The following is a 24,651-nucleotide window of genomic DNA, read 5'->3' as shown; positions in this document are numbered from 1 at the left end:
GTGCAAGTCTCTGAGCTAATATAGCTCAAAGATTAATTTCTAGCCTTAATGATTTTGTGAAACGGCCTTTTGAAATCACTACAATCATACCAATTAGCTTTAAAGTCTTTCTCACAATGTGGCCCCTCTTTCACAAAATACTTCTGAAGCTTCAGTGAGGACTTATTTTTATTAATGTATATTCTGGTAAGTGAATCAATAAATTTTTTGTTAAGAGTATATTTGTGTCAATTTCACCAGACTGCAGCATTTCCAAGAGACTAAATTTAACAGTAATACAGAGTCTAAGGACTTGAGCCATCATTCAAAAAAAAGAAAAGAAGTGCTGAACTATTCAAATACACATCCTCTACATCTTTCTTTTTTGGTGTAAGGGAGCAAAAAATAGATTCAGCATATATTTAGCTTTAAGGAAAGCTACCTAAAATGCTGCAAATTTAGAAACAGATTAATTAAAAAAAAAAAATAATGAAAAATTAGCAGATACATGTGGCAATACTTGAAATGACAGTGAATGTAGAGATCCGCTGTGCATTGCCTTAAATTGTTAACTTAGTTTCAGATTTTAGGACTTGCACATGTATTCTAGAGTAATGATATATATATTTTATTACACTTTTCACTTTTAGAACCATATTGTCTCATTTAGAGGTTTTTACCTTTGTTTTGCAATCTTAAATGTTTCTATTATTCTTACAATGCATATAGATTAGTGACACAAACACTAATTTGTTTGTGTACTCATGCACCCAGGATAAATGAAACACAGCATCTGGACTTATTTAATTCAGAAATCACTGAACCAAAAGATTCAGAAATCAAAGCCAAGAGAACAGGCAACAGTAGCTGTCATGCTCCAACGGGGATAGTATCAACAACATACGTTGCACTTCCCCTAAGGCACAGTTAGACAAGGACAAAATCTTGACAGCATTTGGAAGGAGAGTATGCTTTAGGAACAGAAGGGTTCTCAGATCTTATTTGGAAAAAATGGTAGTTACCATATAACTGACAACTTCCCATGTGCAACAGCTCACATTTCAGAGGGCAATGCTTGGGTGTGTCCTACAAAACAGTGGGACTGGATAACACTCATAACAGAAGTACTGTACATAAGAATGCTTTCTAGCTCAGTAGTGTCTGGATAAGGCTAGTAATGGGTATCTAAAACATTAGAACATGATACTCAAGATTTTTTGTTTGTATACACGGTCTACCGAATTTAATAAAGTTATCCTTGGATTCTTAGCAAAAAGTCTGTGATATCACTTTCTCCTTCCTCTGTACTGGTGACAGTCTTAGCTTGGAGAAAAGAAGAGCATAAAGCAAGCTTCTATTGCCATACATATGAAGAACTGTATGTAGTATGTGTATCTTTCTATTTATAAAGGTATACATGCATTTATACATAATATACCTTTATAAATACATAAGATTTGCAACAGTTACTTTTGGTAACTATATCCACTTTCAAGAAACTTTTACATGGCTCAGTGAAATGTCTGAAAAAGAGCAAGCTGTAACATACTCAAATGTCTCAGTGCCACAATATGCAGATTACAATTTACTGCGAATCAAGGTTTAACTCAAAATAATTTTATTTTGCAACAAGCAAAATTATCAGAATTGTTACACCCACTGGTTTAACCTAACTACAGAGTCTACATTCCAACTTATTTTCTGCCATAAATGTAAGGTTTACAAATGATCCTGCTAGTCTCTCTTTCTTCTGCCTCCTCACACTAAGGCTTTTAAAGAAGTGTACAGGAGAGTTAGGCCATCATCATCATTATTATTAATATAGGGGAAAGAAAAAACAACCAAACCAAAACAAAACAAAAGGATAAGATCTTTTTTGGTAGCCTGAAAATATAAAGACATGAAAAATAGGGTCAGAGAAGTGAACCAACGAGAAGCTCAGTCAATTCACCCAACAAATTCAACCAACGAGAAGCTCAGTCAATTCAACTGCAGTTACAAAGCAACCAGGCCAATGCAGCTCCTGCAGCTCACTTTGACAGCTGCTCAGAGCCAGTTTAGGCTTGATGGCCCATACACATCCTCAGGCTCTGGGAAGGCCTCCCAGCCTTGTCACTCCTGAACACCATCCTGCATAGCAATGTCTACCCCTGCAAAACCTCCAATGCTGAATCACCAGTAGCAATGCCAATGACCAACAATGATGGTGTGAAAGCTGAATTTCACATGCACATTATGAAATTCATGGTGAAAGTCTTCCTCATTTGGACATAAATTGACCATCTATATAACCATCTTCCAGATATCTACCCTACATTTCAAGATCAAAAAGTCAGCTATGCAATGGAGAAGATTAAAGCCAACCATTTTTTCAGCCGGAGTGTTGCTGTCAATGCATTAGCTCTCCTTACCCAGCATGAGAAGTTTGAACATGATAGAATGATACTATAAGAGAGAAAACAAGGGAGTTGTAGGTGAGGGCAAAGACCTGCATTTGCACCTGTGTTTTATATGTGTATTTTTCAGAAGTTCATGTAGTTGCTAAATGTACTAAGTAAATTTTTATAATACATACCTTATATACATTAAAAACTGTAAATTGTTATGGAGCAAACAATTTGGTAATGCACAGCTTTGAATTTTTAAAACTCTGGCTGCTGTCTGAAGCACATTTCATTGAGAGCAAACTTGTCTGAATCACGCCTCTTTTCACATTTATATGTCTGGATTACTTTAGCTCACTGAACTTGAATAATTTTCTAACTTTGTCCTTAGCTTCAGGCGTACAATCCTGTATTAAGTTTCTACCATAAACTTGTTTAGACTCTCAGGAAAAGAATATAGATATATTCATCCCTAAACTTCTCTATTAGCAGTAGCAGTCAAATGGTTAGTGTCCAAAACCAGAAAATTCTCATGTGAACATTCACTATTTGCATTTACACTCACTGACTTGAATGAGAGTTTCAGTGAAGAGCATTAAGACCAAAGACATATATCTTTGACCTTCAATTGAATTTTCACTAAATTATTCTTTTTTTTTTTTTTTTTTTGAATCCTTCTAATAAGGTTAATTTTTGAAAGGAACTTCTGCACCAGCTTTTTTTGTTAAGAGGTTTTTGTTTTTGTTTTTTGAGCAAAAATCTGTTTCATCTAGGTAGGACAGTGCAAAGCAAATTAATGAATAGAAGTCTGAATATTTAACCCCCTCCATTGTGTCTTTTGTCTGGGATGTTTGCATAATCCAGATTTTAGTATAATCTTAAAATAGCTTTGAAGACTTGAATAAGTAGAAGCATAAGTCCATTTCTAATGAAGTAATAACTAGATTACTTATCTGTATGATGACTGTATTGTGCTTGGAAGAAAACAAGTTGTCATTGTCAATCCATTTCAGAAACACCAAGAAATTTTCTTTTTCTTTTGAAAATTACTAACAAATTTCAGGCTATGTGACAGAATACGCAGCTCAGGAAAAAAAGGACTAAGATGAGCGAAAAAGGATGAGCAAAGATTTCTTAAAAAAAAATCTTTCCATATATCACATGATTTAAGTACACTTAGAAACTTCCTGCCAATGCCAGAGGAAAACCTGAAAGCCTGTTCAAAGGAAAAATCATCATAGTTTTTACCCTATTCACCTTAGCTTGTATGCTTGCAGCTTGTATGTTTTCACTATCATCAACTTTACATATTACAATATCATGACTAGAGTTCATCAAATTCAAATTATATATATATTACAGTGTTGCTTTTATTATATGAGGTTAATTTCATTCTCTTTTTGTTTTGTTTTGTTTTGTTTTGTTTTATGGAAACATTAATTGAAACACTGCAGACTCTCCTTCTGAAAGGTTTTCAATCAGGTTTTGGTTTTCACTTGCACTCCAAAGATTTATTCAGGAAGGGATTTTTCCACTCTGTACTACCTATAGCTAATATTCCAAAATTCATAAATTTAGCAGACCAAAAGCCTTTCAGCACTTCTGTACTTGTCAGTTCAGGTACATACTCCTGCAAATACAATGGTATTTCATATAACAAACCAAACAGTTCCCATAGACACTGCTGAACAAGGTAACTCCAGAATGGCAGGTAGTATAGCTACATCAGCACAGAGCTAGGGTTATAAGAGATTATTTACAGCATTATAATACTCTTCTAGGAAATGAGCTCCACACTGTGCTACATGGTAACATGTATTACACATTTTTAATACTGCATTTACTGTTACATACAAAGAATGCACTTGAGGAATGGGCATGTTAAGAAGGATCCCACATATCCCAGAAATTAAGCATTCTGATTAACTTGTTATTATTGACGTTGCCTACAGATGTGACCTAGTCCTTTATATATGCAACCCAGAGAAAGAGTCACAGCCTCTTATTTAAGTGTTTTTGCTGGAAGCCTGACATTCACTTTAAATTCTTTATGTAGCTCATGCAATTTAAAACACATTTTTCACTGTGCAGAAATCAATTCAAAATTGAATAGAGATGAGAGGAAAGGATGTATCTGATTCTAATCCAGTTGTGTGATGCTGGCTTGGAAGAAGAAGGCTAAGGGTTCTCACCCTCATCCATGAACCATTTATGTATTTTCCCCAGTGGCTAATACTAGACATAAAACAATCAGAATCTGAAAGCAAATATTCATAGTTCATCACAAGTTTGTTAAATGTGATTTTAGCTATATTTGTAGGTTTTAAACAAAACCCTTAAAAAACAACTCACCTAATTAGCATGCAAAAGTCAACAGGATTGAGTTTTGTTGGTCCCCTTTGTAAGACTAATATCACAAGTGAAGGTTCTGTGAAAAAAAAAAAAAAAAAAAAAAGAGAGATAGACACGAATTTTATGCCATGAGCAGACCTCAACTACATGGTACTTTGCAATTTTTCTAGACAACTGTAGCCATTCCCATCTCACACAACCTTATTGGCTTTTTCTCAGGAAGCCATTTTTGGCTAATATTTGGACATAATGTGAGCTACAGAAATGAACATCTTCCCTGCACATTACCCTGCCCTGAGCAAGATCAGCTGCCAGGTTGCTCACATGCACTGTCTAGCCTGTTACTTATTTGAGATACCAGATTACTTAGACATCAACTTTTGCTGTATCTTTGCTAAAGACCAGCAGTGGCTTAACAATTTCACATCAAATGATGTTAATTGAACTCAGTATGAAGTAGTTATCTTCTTCAGTGATGCATGTTTTTATTCACAGCTATATAATAACCATGAATACAAAATTCTTTTAACACCTCTAGCACTTTAACAAGTAAAACTAGTTAAAACTCAGAGGTGATGGAGGTATTTCTTCTAACACTACATGTATCTGTCTCTCCAAAACAAATCTGTGTAAAAGTCATCTTATCCTTAGACAAGTCTTTTAGGTCAGCAATATTAGACACAAAGCTGACCTATTGTGGTAACAGCTGAAAGGACTTTAAAAGCAATAATGGTCAAGGGCAGTTTTAAAAAGAAGTTGCACAAGATTTAGACTTCTGGCTGTATGTTATCAGTGAAACCACTTTCAGACTACTGGTGCCCTTAGCTGAATCAGTGAAGCTGATACTTTGTCTCACTGGAACAAAAGTAAGTGTTTGAGCCCTGGGCTGTAGTTTCTGTCAATCTCATTTCATTCATACTGGTCAAGCTTTAACCTTTAATGATTCTCTGACTAGACATGTGCTTGCTGAGTCACTGTTTTGGATAAACCCTGAAGAAACATCTTGCAGAAACAATATAATGCTACTTAGATCATACTTGCCCTTTGGTTTCTTGTAACCCTTCCCCAATCTACTATTCTCAATAGTATTTAGTGATTTGTAGCCCAGCAATAGTCAAGTCTTCATTTACTTCACGCATATGCACTAAATTAAGCTATTTCCCTCCCATCCATATGGTGGGTTGATATGCACAGATGCTATTACAGAGTTTTATGCCACATAAAATCCCAGCTGTAAACCTGTAAACTAAAAAAAAAAAATAATAATAAAAGTCTTTAACTCATCTTCAAAAAAAAAAAAAAAAAAAAAAGAAAACAATAGAAAATAATCCCATAAGGAACTGGATAAACATAAACAGACCCAGACAACATCTCAGACAGACACAGATGACAGACTGAAGATGGGAGACAAAATAAAAGAATTTGTATTAAATTATTTCAGACAGTGATAGTAATTAATTAAAAAATGCTAATCTCTACAAAATAGCAATCAACAAAATAATTCTGATAGCCTTTGAAACACCTGGAAGCTCTTAATTACTGAGGCTTCTCTAAACCTGAGTTACAGGATTTTTTAAACTGAAGTGAAGGAGAGTAAGTATCAGAAAATATGTGTTCTGTACAGCAAAGGGACTACCTGGCAAAAATATATCCCAGCGTTTCTCTAAATCCTTTCCAGTATTTGGTAACCAACAGGTTCTCTCCCTTTTTGAACAAACAGCCATGCTCCTAAAATGTTCAGAATAAGTCTAAAATCACAGCTGAAACTTCTTCAGTCCTAAACTGGAATTCATCACAGAGTACATTAGCTTTCTCCTCAAAACTGATTTTGATTTTGTTACCTTGATGCTTCCATCGGGGCTTGAAAACTACTGCCTATAATTTCTCATGGTACCGATGGTCACAAGGAGGATATATTCTTAAATTGTACACTATTTTTCAACAGAATTTGGTACCAAAGTGCCAGTTGGGTCTGTACCTCATGTGGTTTTGTTTGTTTCTTTATTTGCTTGTTGTTGGTTGGATTTTTGTTTATTAGTTGGGGGGTGGGGGTAGAGGTGGTTGTTTTGTTGGTTGGTTGGTTTGGTTTTTAAATAGATCCCTAAAATTCAAAGTGCTCATTGCTTTGTAATTGAAATTTTAACTATTGGGTGATTAGAACTTCCATTGGTAAGTGGCTGCTAGTGATCTAGTCCATAAAAGCAAAGATTATACAACTGTTAAAACAATATCTTAATTGACAAGTTAGGATTTCTTGGAAAATTGGCTGTTGCTGGAGCACATATAAAAGTGATTTGCAATAACATTTCATATTCTGAGAGCACGGAAGACACAAAGTCAAGTTGTAAAAGCAAGGTAACCTTTAATCTCTTACAAACCTGTTATTAAAAAGATTAATTTTAGACATGCAGGCTGAACAGGAGAGTTTTCTTACAGCACATTCTTGGCAAAATTGTCTGGATAACAGTGGCTACTAAGACAGGAGGAGCATGAGGGTCAACAGCATGGATGAATCAAATACCCAAAATTGTCTGGAGAGTGTCTGCCCAAAGCTGAGCACTCTGAATAGGGAGAACATCAGCCAGATTAAAGAGTAACACATACAGACACCTTGGGGATCTCTGCCAGACATCACTGCCAGGCTGCTGGGCACTGAATGCAATGCCCATGCACTCCAGTTGTGGGACCAACATCTGGGATGACACCTACAGGTAGGACCTACACCTCAGGTGTGCACATGCAGATTCCAGGGGTGTTTTTCAGCGCCCTTGCATTAGCAGGTTGCAGACAGCAACACAGATACAAACAAAGCTGGTTCACCCACGCAACCTGCTGTCCACAAAAGGGTAAGTATGCCTGTAATCCACCTTGCTGGGGGGGTGGGGATGCCTCCAGTTGTGTGTGCATGTCTGTGTATGTGTATCACAAAATATCCCAAGTTGGAAGGGAACCACAAAGAACACTGAGTCTAACTCCTGGCTCCACACAGGACCACCCAAAATAGATGTGTGTGTTCGTCTCTGTGAGAAAGAAAACTCCTTGGGATTAGTTATAGAAAGGTGTTAATTATTAACACTTTGCAAGCAGACGGCATTGCAGTTTATCTGTTATGGTTTTCATATTGATCCTGAAGGTACAGGTCACTGATTGCCAGCTAATTGCATGTCATTAGTAAATCGATAAAACCACTTCAATCCTGATTTGGCTTAATTATGTGAACTGAGCAGCTTTTCCCTGTGACAGTTGGGCTAACATACTTTAAAGCCACATATCTGAAAATCAGAAAGTCCTAAGCAAAGACAAGGTGGGAAGTGAAACGGAGGCAGAAGGTCTAGACTAAGTGATTTGGACACCACCGTCATTGGTCTCTGTGTGGATATTCGCTGTTTTGCTAGAGGCATTTCACTGTTTACTTTAGGAGTTTAGATGTGCCTAGTCTAATTATTACTATCATGTAGTGTTTACATACAGAAAAAGTAATTTAATACAGCACATGCATCAAAATGTGTATGAGAGAGGCCCTTTGCCCCAGAAATTCTATAACACAAGCTATCTATAAAAGGAAACAAAACCAATTTACAAGTTAGAGCAAATATATGTAACTTCACATTTTCTCAGTTTGTGACAGTTTGTTTTTTTCACTGCCAACAACAAAGAGCACAGGTTCTACTCTCTTCACTGGTCTCCTTTAGTTTCATAGCCAGAATGTCTGGAACCATCAAGACAAACAGAGCACCTAAATTCCAAAAACAGCATTTTTATATTCAAAGAGCAGAGAAAGTCCCTAAGTTATCAAGGGATTCCCTTGAGGTTACAAAATACCTCATGCGTAAGCTGGTGAAGAATAGAGTTTGGAGAATAAAGGATTCTAAGCAAGAAATACAATGTCATCTTTCAGCACAAAAGAACTCTAGTGAAAGCCACTACCCAAAGCACTTTGTCGAAGCTAACTATGAAGAGAAAAGATTGTTTTTCTTTATATATTTTAATGTAAATTTAGTATGTTTTCTTTGCATGGCTTTACCAGTCTGATTTGAACAAAGGTTTATTGTTCAAAACCCCTACATAATGTTAAGATGTTCTGTTCCTAAAGAGATAATGCCTCTTATAGCAGGACGCTGGACCACTTTTGCAGAATCCACCCACCAGCACATTTGTCCTGGAAATGCTCTGCAATAAACGAAAGTGTTCCTCCTACAGAAGATGCGCAGGCTGGTGCAAGAGTGTTAAAGTGAGAAACAATAATGAGAAAATTGTTATCTTCTGGCAAGATAAATATTGGAATCCAAAATTAAAGAATCCTGGGGAGGAGTGTGGGGTTTGTGAAATTAGAAGGAAAGAGAATATTTCTTAGCCAAAGTGACAGGCAAAATTTATCTACCAGATGATACACACACCCCTGTGGTCTGTCAGCCTCACCATGTGATTTGATTGGTTCTTTTGGACACTGAAGTAACTGGGCTACTCCTTTATCGTTTTTTCTTACCTTGGTGTTGCACACTGATAAAGAATTAGCTCTACACCCTTGAAAGTCTTCCTTGAAGTCTTCCTTCATCTTCCTTTTATTTCCTCAAGGAAACAAGCTTCTCTTTATCACAATTATTGTTCCATGGGTCTATACAAAGTTTGTTCATACTCATGACTCTCTGAATACACATGTAACTTTGTCTTTCCAAATGAGGTAATGGGGGAAAAAAGAGGGCAGAAACCCACCAGGGTTTCCCTTCCTCCTTCTACTATGTAGGCTAGCTGCCTACCATCCCACCAACTGAATAGCAGGAGGGTTTCATCATTCAAAAGCTGTAATGAATGCAGAACTTATTCCTGCAACTTGGGACAAGTCAGCTGGGAAGAGAAGCAAAGAGCAAACGTTCTCCAATGCTTTCTTCACATAACTTTAACTGAAACCAAAGTGGCCATGTTGTTCCTGGTGAGTGAACTGTCCTACTCTATTTTTTCTAGATGGATGACACATTTCAGCAAAAACTGCTTGTCTTCCCTTACTTGCACCAGCATCCAGAATTGCTCTGCAGCTTTTTTGTCCTCCACTGGATTACAATTCCTAATGAGGTATCTATTTGTTCTAGGTATTATCAACACGAGGAAATCTGGGAAGCTCTTCTTCACTACTTCATTAAAAGAGAAAATCAAGAAAATAAACAAAAACTTCACAGTACTTGTCATAGAAAAGGGAAGATCAAAACCAGAATTGAAGAACCTGAGAAGACAAAGAAAGAAACCAAACCATAGTTTAATCCACTTCCTGTACATCGTGACTTTGAATTAACTTGAAGGAACCCCAGCTTAAACATAGTCAACAAGACAGTTTGTCTATTGCATCCAAATATAAATGAGTCATCAAACCAGAATAGCATAAATACTTTCAGAAATCAGTTTTAAACTGGCCAAAGGAAGAAGAGGAGAAGGATGTCCTCACCAAACTGCTTTTCATAAATACTTACTAGAGAGAAAAAAAAAATCTTCAGTACAAAAAGATCACAAAGAGACTGAACTTCATCGGATATATATTCCACTCAGAAAAGCAAAGTGATATCTTCCTAAGGGGAATAAAATAATACATAAGGGGAAAAAATAGAAAAAGAAATAAAAATAGCTGAATCAGATGCTTGTCATACTACCTTAAAAATAATAAATCAGAGACAGCAAACAAAGCTATATGGTTATCTATTTCTGATATTTTCTATCTCACTTTTGTTTAAATACAAAACAAAAAAAATGGAAATTATAAGCCCAGCACTCCAATTTTATTATCAGAGCATTGAAAGACATTTAAAATTTACAAAGATATCTTCAATCTCTTCTACAAATAATACTTTCCATCTTTTGAAAGAAATACAGAAATCCAGAGAAAAGTATTTGAAAAAGACCAGGGGGAAGATAAGAAAATTAATCACATGAAAATATGGAAGACAGCAAACACAGCCTGGAACAGTCAATGAGATCAGTGAGGTGAAAGACAATCTCATTATAAATCCCTAGTCCGCTATAAGGATTTATGTCAGATTTGGGCAGTTGCTTAAATAAGTCATGGCTCAGTTCTCCACACCTCAAATGAGAAAATAAATGCCTTCATTTCAGGGGTTAAAATAGCTATGATAATGTAATTAATACTGTGTAAAGTACTTGGGAGCCACAAAGTATCACCAAGTATTGCTGTTTTTAAGCACGCAAGCAGCCTGTCAAAATTCAATATGAATGGATTACTGTTAGAATAGATGAATGAGGAATAAGATGACAAAAATTAGGACAAACAGCTATGGGGAGCAATATGTCTAAATCAGCTAAATAAAAAAAGCAATGTAAATCAGTAAGCAAAGTGAGCAGGGATCATTTAGAAATATACAAAACCACCACCCATGTCCTCCTCCTGCTGCCCTCCCACCCCTCCTAAGTCACAGACATGCTGACACTTCAACTCATGAAACAGACTCCCTGTATCTCATGACAACCACCTACTTATGCAAATAGAAGTAAATAGCAGTACTGTACTTATTGGCATAATACTTTAAGACTAAAAGGCACTCCAACCTTTCAGAGAAACAGTATATCTTCCATAAAAGGCAGACAACTAAGGTAGAATCAGACTCGTGTGTCTTAGATGCTTCATGCCACCCAGTAGTTTGGACTAATATACCCTTCAGGCCAGCTGCAAAAACAGCTGTTGCTAAATGATAAACATTTTGGGGTCTATGTGAAACAAATAAATGAGTAAGAACTAAGAGACACAGTAACAGGTACCCTCAAGGCATATTTTATGCATATCCTATTCTTTATTATTTCAGAAACAAAGTACAGGCTCCCATCTGACTTTTAGGACTGCCTTATTCCATTTTAACATAATTTGGGGGAACTTACTATCTTAGGAAATGAAAATATAGTACAGATGCCTTACAAACAGCACTTTCCATCAGCGGGTCAGGACTGCCTCTGAGAAGTACAAATCTGGTGAAGATAGTGAAAACTAACAGTTGGGTCCCCGAAAATAACGTAGTCTGTTAGGGTACATTATAATGCAGAGATTAATACAGCCATGGTTTAACAGTGAGTGTCAGATTTCCACATAATGCTTTGGCCTACTTTCTAAAGAACTTTATCTGTCCACAGACAGACTGAGATTTTGAGCTGTCTTGAAAATCTGACTCATTATACTTTCTTTTAGAAATAAAAATGTAAACAGAATTAGCTTATTTACAGATTGAAACAAACAGCAATCAAATGCAAAGTAAGATCCATTCATTACAACTGAGCTGTATTCATTTTTATTATATCTGAATTTACCTAATTGCTTGTATAATTCTATTGTTCAAGGTTAAGTAGATTTAAAAGGTTGAAACTTAAGTAATAAAAAAGGCTAAGGTTTTTACATTATAAGTAAGAAAAATCCAAAACATAGCTATACCAGACTCAATTTTTCACATCACGTTTGAAAACTACCTTCAGCTACTACTTGAAAAAAAACATAAGCTGATAAATTGGGGGTTAGTTTGCTAAATATTGTTAGAAAGTAGAATATAAGTTTTGTTTGGTTTTCAATTATTATTGTTATAGTCAAAACCATATTTGCTAACACAATATTGTGTCTGCATCAGGGAAAAATAAGAAGTATAGAACACCTCTCACTGTCTTTGCTATCTGAAGTAACACCACCAAAACAAACTCCAGGTACAGTCTCAAGATGGTTAAAGTGGGTGCTTCTTCATTTTTGTTCTGTGGGAGACAATCAACTGACAAGAAATATCATGCCTGAAGAAAGAAAAGAGACACAATATAGACTAGCTGTTTACACTCCAGAGAGATTTTCATCTTGAATTAGAGGTGAAGACTTTTTTTGCACTGCAGGTTTTGTTATTTTGTCAAATGAGTAAGGTAGGTCTAGGGAACTGCAACAGCAATATCATTGGGAAAGGCTAAAAAGCAGAACAGTAGGCCAGCAAAGGGAAGAATCATGAGTATTTCTTCTAACAGCATTTAAAATATATATTTACAGAAAGTAGGAACAATTGCAGTGGCAGTAGAAAAGGGGAGTCAGCTGACAGAATGGCAGCATAAGTATAAACATAAAGAGTTAGATCTTACTAATATTCTGTTGTTTTAAATCACCTAATTTGGATTTTTGACATATACCCTGTCAGGATAATAGGCCCTATTTTTCATAAACAGTAATTCTGGCTTCAGCACTGGAGTTTTTCTAACTCTGAATGCAACCTGTTCTGAGTGTTAATTAAATACCCTATTATTCTGCTAAAGAAAAGGCTAGTGAAGACACAAGTGAGTAGTCTTTTTACAGCTTAATTAAAATATATTCTTTCTAATTCAAACAGTTTGTGACAGCAGCAATAATTAACCCCAGAAACAAACACAAGGAAAAGTGGAAAAACAATTCAGTGGTAGGAGACTAAACAAAAACTTTTTGCCTTCTTTTTCTCTAAGTCCTCTTTGCCTTTCTCTCCTCTGCTGTCTTCTTACTCTACACACGCACACTGCTGGACTCTACAGCCCAGCTTTTTGTCTGCAGGACTAGGAACAACCAAGTTAACTTGTCAGTACTAGTATTCACAGGTTCCTACAACAGTCAATTATAAATATAAACAAAACTCCTTCAATCTGTTGTTTAATCAATCAATCAGCAATACCAGACATCTGGACGCCTACCTGGGCAGCCTGCTCTAAGGAACCTGCTTTGGCAGGGAGGTTGGACCCGATGATCTTTCAAGGTCCCTTCCAACCCCTTCAATTCTGTGATTGAAGCTGTATGTAACCCAGCTTCCTTTCTGATTACTTCTAGAGGACAGTAAAAGGACAAACAGAGCAGCATGAGATTGAGTTTAAAATGTTGGGAAATCTCATAGATTATGCAATTATAGCTCACCATTGTCACTTTTAAACAAATGCCATGTTAAAGCAGAAAATAAGACATGCTGCATGTTTAACTACTTCTGGATATAGTTATATTTCTGTTAAGATAATCTTTTCCCTCATCAAAAGTATCAATTACCAAATGTATATTAATATTATTTCTTACAATATCTTACATATGTACATGCATTTCTATAATCTGTGCCATCTTTTTCTTACTCATCTCAGGCATAGTGATTCATTTTGTGTAACTGACTTTATATAAGCACATTGTTATGATAAATGCCTTAACTGGGTATGTGTGCTACCCCCAGTCAGTGGCATCAGGTTTGGTGGTGACTGATTTTCGTTAAAATTATCTATTCTTTGCAGTTCCTTTATCATAGTATATTGATTTCTGTTTTATCACTTGTCAAATCCATGACACATACAATTGACTTCAGAATAATTCCCTACTAATTCCACAGTTTATAGCTATAACTATCTTCTACTCAGGTTAAGCCCTCCAGTCCTCATTTTACTATTAAGGTTAGGATAGAAAAACAATCTCATGAAATACAAGTGATTGCCTTTATAAATTTAGTTTCTTGTTAGCGATAACTGAAGCCTCAGGCAACGCATCCACTTCTCTGTTCTCTTAACCCAAACTACATTTCAAATACCTTCAACAGTAAGTGGGACAGCTATAACAAGAGCCAGGAAAGCTTCTCTGTCCCACTGACTGATTTGAAACTGTGTGAAATCTACTGTGTCCTAAAGGTATCTCTACAGAATGGTGAAATTAATAGAAATTAATAAATCCCAATGATTTCCTCCTAACATTTTATGAACTTGTATTAACAGAAGTTCTATAAATAGGATCTCCCTCACATGCTGTCTCTTTCACAAATTGATTAATTTTTTCTCCTCTCCACAAAGACCTCACATGAATTTCAAAGTTGCTTTTTTTTTAATTCCAATTCTTATAGTACCAGAAATTAAATTATAGTACCAGAAATATCCATTTTCTCCCTTACTGAAAGTTAAGATATATTTTATAATATATATATATATATATATATATATATATATATGAAGTCTTAACACAAGTAAATTTGCTTTCCACACTGCAAAAGGCTAGACTTCCTGGAATTGAAGTTTTTTGGTTTTGTCTTTTACTTTCCAGGAAGACAAGTCATTACACTTACACAGACATCCAGGACATTCACGCAATTCTTACTCTTGTGCATTAGTGATCTTTCAAGTGAAGGTACAAAATCTCAATGCTAGTAATTTCTACAGAGGACTCTTACAGCCCAGTAAATAGGTATATTTGCCATGACTGGGGGCAGGGTCAAGGCCGTGCCATGCCCTGGGGGCAGCCGTGCTGCCCTTGGCCTTTGGGGGACTGAACTGGGTTTCTCCAGTGTCCCGTGAGTGCCCCAGGGGAAAGGGGCTGACAGCTCCAGACCACCCCTGTGGGGCATGCAGCTCTGGGGGCACTGCGGAGCTGCAGGGGCAGCTTTCAGCCCTGCCCTGGGAGCAGGCAGGGCCTACAGGTGCAGGCTGCCTTGCCTTGCCCTCAGTACCAGTCTTACACCCCTCCAGCCAAGGCCCAGGAGCCCCATATCACCTCCAGCTTTGTCAGCAGCATAGCCTACTGCCCCCTCACTGTGTCTGGGTTTACATACCTGTCACCATCCTCTCTGCCACCCAACATAGAGCTGGGCCCTGCCCTCTCCTTCCAGGGCCCAGCCTGCCCTGGGTCACCCCAGCTTATATCCCTGGGGAACAGCCCAACTCTCTCTGCTCCCTGGTGATCTCCTCTCTGTCCAGGTGTTTTGTTGCTTTCTCCCTTTTGCATCCTTAGCATGTAGAGAAAACAATGGACTTCTCAAAGACATTTACACATTTACAGAGATCAGAAGTGTTTTACAAGTCCCAGCTATAGAACCAGGCTCTCAGTTCAAGTTGTAGGGCAGCACTTCCCAAGCTGAAGGTCATAGTAGTGGCAAGTGGAGTCACCAGCCTGACAGAAATTCAATGGTTTCTGTTAGTATTTCAGATTGCAGAGCTGATGAAAGTAGCAGTCATAACAGGAAAGGATGGAAATGGTTGCCGTGGAGTGTGATGGTGTTCACTGAAGAGCCTCTGTTCAAACCTGAGTCACAAGAAGAATGGCTACTATTTTCACAAATGCCTGACACGGTTTTTCTGCCTCCAACTTATCTCCTCTCTACTGCTTGGTTACCAGTCTGGCCCTTAAGGAAAACTGAATTCTCGCATATAGTGAAAGCTTAGCCCACTTGAAATAAAGCTTATGCCAATAGATTCCTAATAGGTGATTCTGGTTTAGCTTGCTAGCTTCGTGACTTTCATGTCACGACCAGACAGAATGTCTCCAGTAGTTTATTTCACTATATCTTCTCAGAGCATGTCTGTCTGCATCCCCTCAAACACAGTGAACTGCTATGCTCTCCCCATGGGGAGCAACATTGCTAGAAAGGTATCTGTCATGTCAAACTTTCTAGCTACAAATCTGCCTCACTGTGGGTTTCAAGTCTTTGGTTTAGGAGATCTCAAGCATTTGCTATGCCTTGGGGAGTGCTGACAGTTGAAATCTTCATGCTGTAAATGCTCCTGGGCAGCCTCACTAAGCAACTTTAACAGGTGTTACATGTCTTTTAAATCTGTCTGAAGCCATCACCATTCACATGGTAGCACAGGCCTACATCAGTCTCAGGAGTGGACTTACAAAGCCATAAAGGTGGGACACAAGTGGCTGAAGCAGAGGCCCAGGCCAATCACAGGAAAAAACTATTCATTTCAACAGTTATGTATGCCCAAACCAAGCACCTTCTGAGAACGGTAGCACCACCCAGTACAGATAGTAGCCTGGTGTTTTAAGTTACCTTGGATTTAAGAGAACACCAGGACTCTAGCCTTCATTTCTCACACAAAAATGTAGAGACTCAAACAAGGTACTTCTTATTCTAGGTCTTTCCTTTTGTCTTAAATGTTAAGAAAGTTTTGAGTTTGTCCAGTTATGGACAAGGATGGTGTTTGAAAACATGCAATTATTTTTTCCACATAGAATAAATAATTTCTCTAATTCTGCTGGATGTGATCTGAACAAACTGGAAGTGACAGAAGAAAGTTTGTTTGGAAGATGTTAAACTGCAGAGAACCTAAACAGAATCATTAATGCTGCAACTGGCTACTCCTACTATTAAAAACAAATAAAAACAAAAACAAAAAAAAAAAAAAAAAAGAAAAAAAACACCACTGTTCATGTCAAACATCTTCCCAATAATTCATCAATTTATCTTCCCAATAATTCATCAATTTATTTGGCAACCAATTTGTCAAAAACACCTGAATAGACACTGCAGCACATCTAAGATATTTCAGTACATAAGCTACAATACTCAATATTCCTCTAGGATCCAGGTAAAACTTGCCAAGGTTTCAGCAAATGTAGAATCTCACCCAAGTTCTCCTCAGATCTCATCTTTTTCTAGATCAGTATTTACCACTTGTTCAGTGTGTACTGCTCCCTCTCCAAAGGGATTGGATGTTTATTTGACATTGAGCACATGCTTTTCCCTCTTAAATGTTAATGAATAATTGCCCATGAGAGAGAGATTATTCAAGAAACAGAAGTTAGTACTGAAAATGTAATGGGAGAATCTGCACTTTCCCAGGATGTTTGCAGAAGATGTTCTTGTATCTAATTCTCTAAGCAAACCTCCCATCTTATAATTTTAAAACATTCCCATTTCCTCAGAATGTGCATACATTAATTTCTTTGGAGAGCACACTATTACTATAACGTATTCCATATGAGTTTTTAATTGAAACTGTAATAGAAGTTTTAATATTCTGAATGCGTAAAAATCTCAAAATTAAAATGCGATCAGTGACACTTACAAGCCTCCAGCCAAAGTGCTGTAGTCACATCCCACCCTATCTTTCTTTCCTTTAATTTCTTTTCTTTCTTTTACAATATAGTGTAAAGATAAGCTAATATTAATTTACAATGGAACATTTCTGTATTAGAGATTATTTGCATTCATTTGCTTGACCTGATTTGTGTTCATGCCTTTTTACACTTTAAACCAAAGGCCCTCATGGGTCACAGCTACATTAAACAAATGCATACAGTACAAAAGTAATAGGTAGATGGCACATTGAAGATAACGCAATTCTCCCTGTCTCTGTAAATCCAAAGCAAGGAGGAAAAAGAGACTATGTACAATTAAATAGGAGTGGGACAGAAGGCAATCAGGGGCTGCTACAAAAGTTTTGCCATGGGAGTTGAAGCATATTCCTTACATTTTCAATAAATAATTCTTCTGAAGACAATCCTCCTGTATACTTAACAACATGAACATAGAATTGAATGTATGCTTAATCATGTCTATTGTCTTTTCTTAGGTCCACTAACCTTTAATAGCACCCTTAACATTTCCAGTAATTCTGCTGCACCCTCCTTTTTCAAGGTTTGTCTTTTACATCTTTTCTTTTTGAGAAAGTTTAAGAGTTCAGCATCAATTGCCTACTTAATTACTTTAATTATTACCTTATGTCTCTTAGTTTTATGAAGTATTGACTTTCAATCAGAGGTTCAATTATACTATGATACTATGACATATTATGAAGTGGAAAAAGAAGGTTAAAATAGGATCCTTTTCTAGGAATTCACAAACTCATTTACATTCACAGGTTTGCACTTTCCTATTTTTCATCTTAAGTGGCAGATATTTTGATATTTACTACTGAAAGAATGTCAAGGTTAGAGGCAAAGTAATTGAACTTCTCAATAAGGGCAAAGCACAGCAACAGAGAAAAAAGAAATCTTAGCAGAAGGAAAGGTGAGTGTCAGTAGGACATTAAGCACCTGAATGAATGCCTCTGGGAATTTGTTGGTACGGCTCTCCCAGATAAGCTCGAGAAAATTAATCTGTGGCAGTCAAAAATGTTCCTGTACCAGCTTGTCTTCTCTGTTCCTGGTCAGAGACTATAGTTCACTGTCCAACTGTCTCGTGATTAAACTTAAAATCTCTAGGCACATTTTACCCACTGTGGGATGTCTGGGGAGAACACATTACATGGCTAAGGAGTTCAGAAATGTTAGTGAACTAAAGGAGATGGATAGGCATATCTGCCACGAAGCCCTGAGTCCCCAAGTTATCTCCTACTGCTCTGCTCCTGCCACAAGAATTCTGCCTGGCATTCTCATAATATTCTGACTCATGACTTGGCTTTCATGGTTTACTTCTCTGAATGAGACCCCTGCAGATTAATGAGGAAAAAAAAAAAAAAAAAAAAAAAAAAAAAAAACAAACCAACAAACAGCAACAACTGCAGAACTTGTCAATCATCAATGCTGTGTTGGGTAAAAAGCGTATTTTCATTGATTTTACACATTTTTGTTATATCCATCATATCCCATGGAGTAAGATATCAATATTTGCCAGATTAACCTAAACTCACTATTGCTACTAGGAAAGATTTAGATGGAGAATAGAACATTTTTTAGCTTGCTAAAATGCAAAATAAATAAATTTTAAAAATTATTAATAATTACCAGATTTAAAGTAAAAGAAAGAAAGAAAAACTATAAGCTTTCCTTATTTGAACTGATTTCCAGTGTGTCTTTTCTATTTTGTTGAGCTAAGGACTAACAAGGACGGATCCATACCCTTAGAGCTGTATGCCATTTCTTCAGAGCAGATTTCTTTTGTAGTAGAATTCCCAAACAGAAATCTCAAATTTGGAGAAACTTCCTTATACATTCCTTCATATAGTTAGATTCCAATATGCATATAGTTAGATTCCAATATGCATAAAGCACACTGTGGACTTAGTGTAACTTAGAACATTGATAATTGCTTTTAATTAGAATATTAACTTATGTTTGCTGTTTTGTTTTTATGAATGTAAAGCTGACCAACACAGCACAGATTCTGCAGAACAGAGAGGTTTTTGAAATGCCATCTTAATCTTTGGATGCCAAATACTCAACTCATCCACTCAGACATCCACTCAGTTATTAAAATGATTTTTTTAATAAATGTGTTGGTGAAGAACAGCATTATATCTGACTGTCCAAGCTTGGGTACATGAACTTTCTTTAATATTTGACTTTAAAACCAGTTATATACATTTTCAAAAATAAATGGAAAGACAGCTTTTTTCTTACTCATGGTGATGGACTAAATATATCAGGTAACACGGTAAGCTTGTATAGAACCAGAGCTGTCACTGTGATGCTGGAGCACCTCTTACAGTAAGCATATCTCATTGTAAACACTGAAAAACTGTTTTTGAAGGATCACTAACACTGAGCTAAATAAAAACATGGGTTAATAAGCCCAAGAGAAATTTTGCAAAGTACCTGATTCAGTAGTGCCAGTGATCCAGCTCTAGACCTCTCCTGAACAGAGGTCGATTACCAAGTAAATGATGTCAATGCCTGTGGGGTTTTGCGATGTAGATTAATTGAATCCAGAGCGTTATAATCAAACCCACCTTCACCTTAGTTGTTATCAGTGCCACTGAAAGGCCAAGTCACATTCTCAACTATTACATACTCTTTGCTCTCTCTCGAGATTTTTCACTCTCTATAGCAAGAGGCAAAATGATGAAAAGGTATCTTTACAGATAATAGCTGCACTTCAGATTACAAACAAACCAGATGTTTTTGCAGACACTTCTCCTCATAGATCATTCAAACCGCAGTCACAGATATCAGGTTGCGACAAGCAGCTATTTGAGACACTTTTCTGGCTTTTTAATTCATCGTGCAAGCCCCACCATTTCCTCGCCAAATAAGCAAGGCCTGTGCATTAAGTTAAGAGCTAAACATACATTTCTGAGAATGTATTGTAATTTATGAGATCAAACAGCTTTTGTCAGTTCAAAGTAGCATTCATGTAGCCTTCCTAAAATACCTTGTTAAAGTGCAATTGTTCCAGAAGTTCCTTAAGTAGATTCATACATACTAATAAATACATATGCTACGCAACTGTAACAGAATGAAGTGATGTATTTTCCCTTTGATTTGAACTGAGCTTAAAATACTAGTGATATATAATCCACACAGAGCTTCTCTGTAGTCTTGTAGAAGAATTATGTCGTCATTGATATTTATGACTGTGTAGATCACGCATAATAACATTAATGTAATGCTCAGTACCTTTGATAGAAAGAAATACATAATTTTAATGAGGTGTTAAGGTGAGATTTAGACTGCCCATGATTTTTAAATACAAAAAATAATAAATAAATGAAACTCAGAAACCTGATAAAGCTAAAAGTAAGTTAGGGGACATACTTATAACTTGCAAATACATCGCCATAAAGGGATGTCTCATTTTATAGTCTCTACTTCTCAGAGACTTGGGGTTATGTATACAGGTTAATTTATTCTGGTGGAAGAAATTTTACTTTCATAGTATTAAGTGGTTTCATAAACTTAAAATGGCAGACTTGAATGAAATAGGCAAAGAATTATCACAGTTGCATTTTCCTAACCTGGCAAGAAAAGACAGCTAATGGTGGAAAGGCCTAAAAGGATAAATGAAAATATATATATATAAATAAATAGCCATGGAAATGATGATATAACAGCTTGTAATCACAATGTGAGCCAAAAGTAAACACTCTCTAATTTTTATGTGTTGCTACACATTGTACAAGCTGGAAAGACCTTATTATACTTCATTTAGCAAAATATTAGCAATATATTTCTTCACAGCAAAGCATTGAAATCAGCTGGTGGAAAGAAAGTGGCAGTGTTGGAAAGCAAACACACCTGTTCCCTCTCTGCAAGGTAAACTAAGAACTGTCAGATGTCTACCACAGCATTACAAACAGGGCCAAGTAATCATAAGCGCATAAGTACTACATCACTTAAAATCACTGAAGACAGAATATAGGAAGAGCACATTATGTGTTAAGTATAACTGGCAGCTGCTTTAAAGGAAATATGTGACATACATAGGGAGATAAGGGCAGTAAGATACATAGGGCAGTAAGACACTGAAAGCAATTCTGCAGCTATTCGGCCATTGTCCTGAAAGTATACAAAGAAAAAGCCCCAAACTGTGTTCATTCATTAACTTTAAAAATAGGAAGAAACTGTCTGTGATGATAGGGACAAAACAGAGAAAGATCAAATTAACAGTACACAAATATATATCACAGAATCACAGAATTTCTAGGTTGGAAGAGACCTCATAATCATCGAGTCCAACATCTGACCTAATCATATATACATACATATATATATATATAAAAAATAATAATGTACATATAATGTATATATAATATGTATACAATAATAATATAATAATATAAACAATAATAGAATAATGTATATATAATAATGACCTAATCACCTAATCATATATATATATATCATACATACATATATATATATATATCATACATATATATATATATATATTATATATATATATATATATATATATATATATATATATATATAATTGTAATTCAGGACAAAGAATTTAAATCAATCTTCCAAAACAATAAGTCTAACTTTATGATGAAAAAAAAGGTTATGGGAAATGAATGCAATTCTTTGCAGTTCTTTGCACCACAACAACAAATAATGATCACAGAAAATGGAGAAAGGAGAAAATGCAAATATTAGGTTAAAACTTATGCTCTCTGTAAATATGAAATAATAAACAGTGTTGTATGTAGAAATGCATTCAGGTCTCTACAGGCAATCACAACACCTGGAAAAGACTCAGACAAGACCTTACAAAAGTAATGACACATTCATACACACATACAATTACTTGGTGAGCATATGACATAAGTGAATTCAGTTTTCTGCACAGCCAGTGAACCAATCTTTCAGCCTGCCTGTGGAATGAACACAACTATAATTCAATGTCGGGTCCTCCAACGGTGCTTAGCTAAGAGCTCATTTTTGTCTTAAAATGGTGAGATGAAGATTTTAAAATACTCTTACATCCTTTATGCCCTTAAATCTCCAGCTCTTTCTACCATCAACACTTTACATGGAAGACTCATTGCCTTTCTCAAGTTTATGTTCCCTGTTAACAGCCTAGAAAGAATTCTGTACATCTGGCAAAGAAGAAAACAACTGAGACTATTTTAGAAATGGTTTGTCAACATTTTCTTCATACAAAAAAAAAGGGATTTTTCCAACAGAAATAAACAAACAAAAAAAAAGTCTGATATTATAGACTAGATGGAATATAGAACAGGGAAAAAACACGTGTTTGTGTGTCTGTGTGTTTTAACACATTAATTGTTTCAAAATGTTCACTTAACGTTATATAGAACTCAAGCTGTTGGTTTACAATCCAAAGCAGTTTAGGCTCCTGTTCCTTGCTCCCCCTTCACCACCCACTGGGGCATGTTACTCCCATTATAAACACCCAGAAATCTCGCCAACTCTAATGGGCTTATTGCAGTCCTGCATGTGCATCAAGGGTCAATAAATGTCTGTACTTGTGCCTTCTGATAATCATAATTGTTTAGTAACTTAATGAGATAACGTGTCTAAAATGGAAAAAAAAAAAAAAAAAAAAAAAAAGTGAGTGTTTTTCTGTGCTCTTTTACATGATTGTAGTGGGTTTACGTGGCAAGGTTTGGTAGCAGGGGGCCATAGGGGTGGTTTCTGTGAGAAAGATCTAGAAGCCGCCCCATGTTTGGGAAGGGCCCCGTTGTTTTCCAGATCTGAGCCAATAAGCGATGTTGTTTTGCGCCTCTGTGAGAGCATATTTAAGACAGGGAAAAAAACGCTGCGCCACACAGCAGCTGGGAGAGTCAAGGGAGTGAGAAACAGCCTTGCAGGTGCCAAGGTCAGTGTAGAAGGAGGGGGAGAGGTGCTCCAGGCGCCGGAGCAGAAGTCCCCTGCGGCCTGTGGTGAGGACCATGGTGAAGCAGGATGTCCCCCTGCAGCCCATGGAGTACCACGGTGGAGCAGGGTTTCACGCTGCAGCCCGTGGAGGAGACCATGGTGGAGCAGGTGGCCCTGCACCGACGGAGGCTGCCGCCTGTGGAAGACCCCTGCCGGAGCAGATTCCGGGCCGGACCTGTAGCCCGTGGAGAGGAGACCACGCAGGAGCAGGTGATCTGGCAGGAGCTGCTGCCCGTAGGGGAGCCAGGTTGGAGCAGTTTTCTCCTGAGGGATGGACCCCGTGGTACGGACCCATATCTGGAGCAGTTCTGGAAGAGCTGCTGCCTGTGGGAAGCCCACGCCGGATCAGTTCGTCAAGGACTGCATCCCGTGGGTGGGACCCCACAGCACAGGGGACGAGAGTGACCGAGAAGGAGCGGCAGAGAAGAAGTGCTGTAGACTGACCATAACCCCCATTCCCCCGTTCCCCTGCGCCGCTCGGGGGGAGGAGGTGGAAGAGGGTGGATGGGGGGGAAGGTGCTTTTGGTTTCTTTCCTTTGTTTCTCACTTCTCTAGCTTGTTAGTAATGAGCAATAAATCTTACTATCTATCTTCTTATGCTGAGTCTGTTTTGCCCGTTACACTAATTATTGCGTGATTTTCTCGTCCTTATCTCAGTCCTTGAGCCCCTTTCACATATTTTCTCCCCATTCCTCTTTGAGGAGGGGGAGTGAGAGAGCGGCTGTGGTGGAGCTCGGCTGCCCACTCGAGCGGAACCACGACAATGATTTAGTGAGCTTTTCAGCTGAAATAATTCTAGATTTCAAATGCTGCAACTTTCAGAGGTAAATTAAAGGCCAGATTCTACCTGTAGACAGGATAGGTATGAAACAAATAATAGTGTTTAAGAACTTTCTCCCCAGTCTGGAGCCTAAACAATGACTAGGACCATTAAGATCAGCATACAAATGGATCAATGAATTTAAAGAGGACAATGAGTAGCAAAGATCCACAAAAGATTTTTTTTCTAATGGAAGGTGAACAAAACAGCTTATTCCATTAGACCAGAAAAACAAAAGCTGAGAAGAAATAGAACTGCTGTCTCTGGACACAACAAGGGAACAAACGCAAGGGAGATAAAATAATCACTTAACTAAAGGAGAACATTGGCCC

The 24,651-nt window shown here is 37.1% G+C and overlaps 1 long non-coding RNA gene across 1 annotated transcript in view; it reads left to right on the top strand.

Annotated features, from left to right (window-relative positions):
* The window catches only part of LOC137860177 (uncharacterized), a 114,777-nt gene extending 90,677 nt beyond the window's left edge, over window positions 1-24,100 (top strand). Inside the window, exon 2 of the long non-coding RNA XR_011098759.1 lies at window positions 23,608-24,100. This is a non-coding gene — a long non-coding RNA (uncharacterized lncRNA). The remainder of the gene's footprint in view (window positions 1-23,607) is intronic.
* The last annotated feature ends 551 nt before the right edge of the window (window positions 24,101-24,651 follow it).

This window comes from Anas acuta, chromosome 1, assembly GCF_963932015.1.
Source record: "Anas acuta chromosome 1, bAnaAcu1.1, whole genome shotgun sequence".
Lineage (NCBI taxonomy): Eukaryota > Metazoa > Chordata > Aves > Anseriformes > Anatidae > Anas > Anas acuta.
The sequence above is the reverse complement of the archived record's forward strand: the minus strand, read 5'-3'. Positions and strand labels throughout refer to the sequence as shown.